The 7,711-nt window shown below is 32.3% G+C and overlaps 1 pseudogene; it reads left to right on the forward strand.

The window, feature by feature from the left end:
- The first annotated feature begins 4,487 nt into the window (after nt 1–4,487).
- LOC126766580 (adenosylhomocysteinase-like) lies at nt 4,488–6,711 on the forward strand (annotated as a pseudogene).
- Nucleotides 6,712–7,711: the final 1,000 nt, after the last annotated feature.

A 7,711-nucleotide genomic window follows, 5' to 3' on the forward strand; every position in this document is an offset into this window, starting at 1 on the left:
CAAAATTCCAACGAAGTGATTATCGATCATAATGATGTCATCATATTAAGTTTTAATTTTCCTATAAATTTTTCTATATTTGTTTTATTTAGAACTTCCACCAATGCATTGGTCACGATGATTAACTGTTTGACATCTGATACTTCGTCTATATATAAAAGCAGCATTAGAAATAATGGTAAGGGTCTATCAACAAGAACAACGTAATGTTAAAGTAAAGTAAAACGCTTTAATTCGGTCTAAATAAGTTATGTTTTTTAATTGCAGATAATATGTGATTTACACAAAATGTCGCCCAAATGGCCAGCAATGTTCCGTTTGCATATTCCATGTTCTATCGAGTACAGGATGGCAATATGCAATGCAGTTTCCGTGACGATCTACTAGCTGGCAATATTCTTCTGTCCTAATTGGAGGAGTAGTACTTATAGCTGCTATGCTAATGTACAAGATAATCAATAAGTACATGAATCTCATTTTTATAGAATTTTTTTATTTTGATATTTTTTGAGAGAAAAATTATGCCTCAACTTTGCCAATAGATTTCCAAATGTTTACTAAAGTTTGTTCGAAGCCGTTCTACATTTTATAGTCAAAAAGAAGCGTTTGTCAAATTGGTCTTCTATATGCAATTTGAATGCTTTACACGCATATACCATACATACAATACATATTTGTATGCAATTTTCTTATTACTATATTTATGATAACAAAAATGTAGAGTTCGCTATATGTCTAATGAGCTAATATATTATATATAACAAGCATGTTTAAATCCGGCTTCGAAGAGCTGATACAATTGTTGATAATTCGCTTTACCATTGAATTAAAAATTTTGATAGGAAGATGAGATCGATTCCAAGTTCTGCGCATCTTTCCCAAAACCATTCAAATGAAGTTACACCTTCTAGTAAATTGATTAATAGTTCCATTAGTAAACGCATGTTCATTTCACTCTATATTTAATTGATTTAACTTTTACACTACTGTAGAGTATTTCTATATATATTTTTATATATACAAGGTGCTATCCAAAGTAAACAGGAATTAAAAAAATAAATCTAACAAATGGTTTTTTCGGCAAAATGAATTAATTTTAATCAAAATAGTCTCCTTCTGCCTGAATACAGTTTTTGGCACGGTCCAAAAGCATGTCGAACGAGTGTTTTAGCTCGTTGGCCGGTATGGCCGCCAATATACCGGTGCAAGCCTTTGAATGGTCTCTACGTCTGAATAACTCTGGGCAAATGCATTTTTCCGAAAAAGAAGAAGTCGTACGGTGCCATATCTGGTGAATACCGGGAGTGGTTAATGGTTAAAATGTGATTTTCATTATCGTGCTACAAACACCAACTTTTATTTTCGCGATATTCGCGCCGAACACGGAACAGTTCTTAACGGCTATATATTCTCAATTGTAAATGAGATATTTTTGTAAATCTGTGTAGAAACAGATATCATATTTCAAATATTTATATATGCATTATCGCTAAAATATAAAAACATAGTCCTAAATATAAATATGTATGTACAAATACCCATTGCAATGCTACATGGTATGGGGTTGTTTTCAAGTGCACATGCACATTTGTATATAATTGCCTAAATGCATATCTTAGATCAATATGTTATCGTAAGTAAATATCTTTGTTTGTTAATTGTTGAGTGCATACGTATTGCATATAAATGTATGTATGTATCTCTATGCGTTTGTTTATGTATTTACTTTGTACTGCCTCAACACTGGCGAAGATAAGCCTGCTAAACTATTAAAGGATAAGAAAAACGTATGTATGCCGTTAGGAACATTTATGCTTAAGATATATGTACATACTTCCGTATGTACAGTAGATTAGTATTAAGATATGTGTATGCACTCTGCATGTGGTGCATACACAAATTAGGATAAGAAATTTTATAAATAAAGGAGCTCTGGGCAACCAGAGCTGAGTACGATTTTACACCCGAAACCAAATCGTCTTCTAACTTAACATTTTGGTGACCCCGAAGTTTTTTAAAACACGCGAGTGAAAGTGAAATAGTTAGTGTAAAAAAAAAAATATAATAATATATAAAAAAAAAGTTCTCAAAACCCTACAGGGAAAGTGAAAGTGTGTTTGTGAAAAAGTGTGTTAAAAAAAAAGTGTTAAAAAAAAAATTAATACATATTTATTATATGTTTATATTATAATAATATTAAAAAAAAAAAAAAGTGAATTAAAAACAATCAACTTTAAAACAACAAAATTTACCATACCACATTCAAACAAGGTAAGAGCATCTTTCATTTTTATTTCAATACATATACAATTGTTTATTTTATTTTTGGGAAGATGGAGAACCAAATAAAATTAGCAGAAGAACTTCAAAAACTTCATTTTAAGTCCATGAGTATGGATATAAATGAAGATTTAGAAAATTTGGAAAAACTCCTAGATAGTTTGGACAAAAAATGGTCAGAGTTTCAACGAAACCATTTAGAATTGTCCAAAGATCCCAAAAATAAAAAAGAAAATTATTTTAAAAATGACGTAGAAGGTTCGGTAGGCACGCTTTATTTGACAGCGCACGCCAAGTTAAGCGAATTGATCGCTATTATTAAAGAAAATAGTGCTCCCAGGAAAATGGAATGCCTTCCAAATCCTGGTTTAGTTCGCAGGCTTCAATTCTTATTAACAGAATTAGAAAAGAATATTGAAGACTGCGAATTAAACGAAATAGTCTCTCTAGACAGTATAGAGAGACTTATAGAAAAAACTCGTGATACTGTGCTTGAATTTATTAGCCAGCACGAAAATGATGAGTTAACGAGTAAATTCTATGATTTAAGAAATAGATTTTACAAACTTAAATTAAAATCCATTAGCAAAAAAAATGCTACTAATTTTACGCTGCCTCAAGTAGACATTCCCATCTTTTCAGGAGATTACGCTCAGTGGCAAACTTTTAAAGAATTGTTTGAGCAACTCGTAGTCTCTCAAAATGTTTCAGACACATATAAAATGTGTATTTTAAAAACAAAATTAAGAGGATCGGCTGCAAGTTGTATTGCAAATTTGCCTTCAACCTCGACAAATTTTTCAGTTGCCTGGAACCTTCTTAACGAAAAATTTACAAATAATAGGTTACTCGCAAATACCTTTTTTAAACAAATTTTAGATGCACCAGTAGTGACTGAGACTGCTTTTAGTGTACGAAATTTTCAAGAAAAAATTTCTGAAAGTACACAAGCATTGGAAAGTCTCAGTTTGTCTGCAGATAATTTGTTGCAAGCTTTATTAAATTATACGCTTGTGCAAAAATTAGACAACAATTTAAGACTTAGGTATGAAAATTCCCTTAAAAATCCTAAGGAAATACCTAGCTTAAATTCACTACAATCGTTTCTGAATCATGAAGGGAATGCACTAGAAGCAGCACAAGCTTCAAAAACATCACCAAAATTTCAAAATGCAGAATTTAAATGCATAATGGGATGTAATAATTCACACAATATATTTTATTGTTATAAATTTAAAGCTCTGTCTACTCAAGACAAATGGGATGCAGTAATTAAAAACAAATTATGCACCAAATGTCTTAAAACAGGGCACAATATAAAAGATTGTAAAGGCGATAGTTGCCTCACATGTCAAGGAAACCATCATTTATGGCTCCACAAAGACAAATCCGTTAAAGCAAAAAGCACAGTGATTAAAAATACTAAAAATGCGAAATTAAAAAATGATTCTAAAAATGTCCTGCTAACCACAGCAATTGTTGGTATAAAAGGTCATGATGGAAGAGTAATAAAGGCACGTGCTTTATTAGATAGTGGGTCTCAAGTTCACCTTATAACCAAAGAACTAAAAAATAAATTAAAACTTCCTTCCAGAACAGAATCTATGACCATTGAAGGAGTTGGTCAAAACAGAACAAATGCAAATGAAAGAGTTAATCTTCATTTAAAATCATTAACAGATCATTTTGAAGCAAATTTACACACCGTTGTTGTACAAAAGATTGTGTCCAATGTGCCCTCGGAACACATAAAAGTTAAAACAATTCCAGAAAATATAAAGCTGGCCGACCCTTCATTTAATGTTCCGGGTAAGATTGACTTACTTTTAGGTGCGGACATATTTTTTGATTTAATAAAAGAAGAAAAAATAACTGTTGAAAATATGAATTACAAACTCCAGAACAGTGTGTTTGGGTGGTTGATATACGGATCAACCAACATAAACCCCAAATTAGCTCATTGTGGTGTTGTAACACATATAGATAAAAAATTAGATTATCAACGAAAAAAGTTTGGGAAATTAAAATCCCTTGAAAGATATTTTAATAAAACTAAAAAAGAAACACAGTACGAGAAATGCTTTCGTAATAATTTAAAATTTAATGCAGATAGTAAATTTACTGCAGCTTTTCAATTTGAAAAGAAAAATATAAACTTAGGAGATTCTTCTTCACAAACAAAAAGGAAGGCGATTAATCTCTCAAGATAGAAAATTTAAAAATAATAAACCACGAAAAAGAAATAAATGCAAAGTTTCTTTTGAAAATATTGAAAGTGGTACATTTGTATTTTTTAAAGAACAAAATATTCCACCATTGCAGTGGAAGAAAGGACGAATTGAAAACGTCATTTTATGCCAAGATTGCAAATGTGGACGTAAGGATAAGCCATGGCACATCGTAAAGAGCGATGCACATTGTTTACCCTTTTCCTACTGAAGAAAAAATATTCAAATAATTAATAAAAAGAGATGCGGTCGACTCGAGCTAAAAAAGAAGAAAAAGAATAACCTTATATTTATTTTGTTAAATTTACTTATAGTTTTACTATGTTGTAAATGTTTAGATATAATATATTTAAAAAAAAATATTTCTGGAGTATTTTTTGAAAAGAGTGCCGGTTGGGTTGACTTGGACAGCGTGGGATAGAATTGTCCACATCGATCTAGTTCAATATTTGGTTGAAAGGCAGCAAATACCAAATTCACTGAAATATTTAAAATACTCAACAAGTGAACTCAATGATTCAGCAGCTGCACAACAAATACTTATTGAACAGCCTCACGACATCATCGCGTTCACGGGGAGGAGGATGAAAAGGAAGACTAGGTCAGTGTTACCCTTCAAAAGATGATGAATGAAGAATACTTATGAAGTATTGAACTGACCTTACTGTTCTCAGATGGTCAGCTTGTGAACTTGATTTTCGATAATGGTGGTAAATTGACCAACTCAGTGCATGAAAAGTGCCCACAATACCCGAAGGGCGTCAAGGATTTGAACGAAGAATCTACAACCGATGTACACAATTTATATAAATTGGTGAAGGAGAGACGTCTCGGTGCGCCAGCCATCAACGTCAACGACTCGGTGGCCAAGAGTACATTCTATAATCTTTTGGTTATCGCGAGTAGTTAATTGATGGTATAAAACGGCCCACCGATGTGATGATTGCTGGCAAAGTGTGCTGTGTTGCTGGTTATATGATATTGGCAAAAGTTGTGTATAACCTCTGCGTTGTTTCGGCGGAATCGTTATTTTCACTGAAAAAGATTATATCATTGCCTTGCAAGCGGCTATGAAGTAACCACCATGGAGCAAGCATACAAAGAAGCTATTATCTTCGTAACAACAACTGTTTGCAAGGACATTATTACTGGCGCACATTTTGAACACATGCCCGACGATACGATCGTTTGTAATATTGGTAATTTCGATTGTGAAATCGACGTCGCATTTTTGAATGCAACGCCAAAGAGAAAATTATTATCAAACTCCAAGTCTATCGTTATACACTATCCAATGGTAATTATTTTGTTTTACTATTACTTTGTTTACCGAAGGACGTCTGGTAAATTTGGGCTTCGCGCACGGTCATCCCAGGTTGAGATGTTCAACTCGTTCAGAAATCAAGTGGTGGCACAAATCGAATTGTGGATCAAGGCTGACAAATACAACATAGATTTGCATATGTTCCCGAAAATACTCGACGAAGAGATCACCAGTTTACACTTGGAGAAATTGGGCATACGACCTGAAAAGTCCCGTGATTAAATTCGAAACACTTGGACTTAGAATGGCATAATATGGTGCATTACGGCATGAATACTGACAACCTAATTATATTAATTGTTGGTGCAGTCATCGTTACACTAGTCCTACAACGCATCTGTAATTCAGCAAGGCACTAAGGCACTCATTTCCGCTAGGAAGATATATCTTACGAAATTAATTATTAATATTAAAAATTTAAATTGTATACAATAAAAATTGGAAATATATTAGAAAAATTATTACGAGTTTGATCCGCAAATCTTGTAAAGAAAAATGTAATTAATATGCCCAAGATTTATAAATATGTACTTGAATTATTTTGAAGTGTAAACACTTCAACGTGGGCAGTATGTTCAGATTTCTGAACAGTTCTTAACGGCTACAATTGTAAATGAGATATTTTTGTAAATCTGTGTAGAAACAGATATCATATTTCAAATATTTATATGCATTATCGCTAAAATATAAAAACATAGTCCTAAATATAAATATGTATGTACAAATACCCATTGCAATGCTACATGGTATGGGGTTGTTTTCAAGTGCACATGCACATTTGTATTCAATTGCCTAAATGCATATCTTAGGTCAATATGTTATCGTAAGTAAATATCTTTGTTTGTTAATTGTTGAGTGCATACGTATTGCATATAAATGTATGTATGTATCTCTATGCGTTTGTTTATGTATTTACTACTTGTACTGCCTCAACACTGGCGAAGATAAGCCTGCTAAACTATTAAAGGATAAGAAAAACGTATGTATGCCGTTTTAGTAGAACATTTATGCTTAACACACCGATATATGTACATACTTCCGTATGTACAGTAGATTAGTATTAAGATATGTGTATGCACATTAAATATAATGATGCATTGTTTTTAACTAATGAAAACGAGATTGAGTGAGTGATATGTGTAAATATTCAGATCGTTCATGCAAGCCTTTGATTTTTCTGAGATTTCACTAACTAAGTGAATTATTGTTTCGTGTTCGAAGTAGTTTCGAGATCGAACCTAGTTTCCCAGATTTTTAAGTCGTAATGGAGTGAGCGTAATCTCATATTTGGCTTCATTATTAACTGGTTGGCAGATAAAAAGCCCTTTAAAACTATTTATTGTCCAGTTCCTTCCTGCTACCCCTCGTGGCTACGAAGAGTGATGCCCTGACATTTACTATATAGTGACTTCAATCTTCAAAGTAATTTTTGAACTTATTTTATACTAAGTCAATATTATCGCACTGAGATAATTACTTAAAACACTATTTCGAAACAATTAATTTAAAAAAACTGTAGTAAAGCAACTGCAATAACTCCGAAACGAAACGATTTTATTCCGTGATTGAATTTTGTTACGTATGATTCATTATCAGTTAAGCTTGTAGACATTTAAAAATATATAACCGTGGGGACATTTGTACGTATGTCGACATCATTTTTGTTTTTTTGTATTTGTTTACGTATACGCCCTCCTGCCGATGATTTTATTTTGGAGATAAGCGACTTCAGATTTTTATAATAAACTTGCATTGCATAGAACTGTATAGTTTATTCTTCTAAATAAATGAAAATATCTGAACTACATGCCTTAAATACTCGAGCTTCACAGGCTATGTGAAAAGTTTCCTATAATTCCAATTATCTCAGCAGTTGCGA

Source organism: Bactrocera neohumeralis, unplaced genomic scaffold (genome assembly GCF_024586455.1).
Source record: "Bactrocera neohumeralis isolate Rockhampton unplaced genomic scaffold, APGP_CSIRO_Bneo_wtdbg2-racon-allhic-juicebox.fasta_v2 ctg1758, whole genome shotgun sequence".
In the NCBI taxonomy this organism is placed as follows: domain Eukaryota; kingdom Metazoa; phylum Arthropoda; class Insecta; order Diptera; family Tephritidae; genus Bactrocera; species Bactrocera neohumeralis.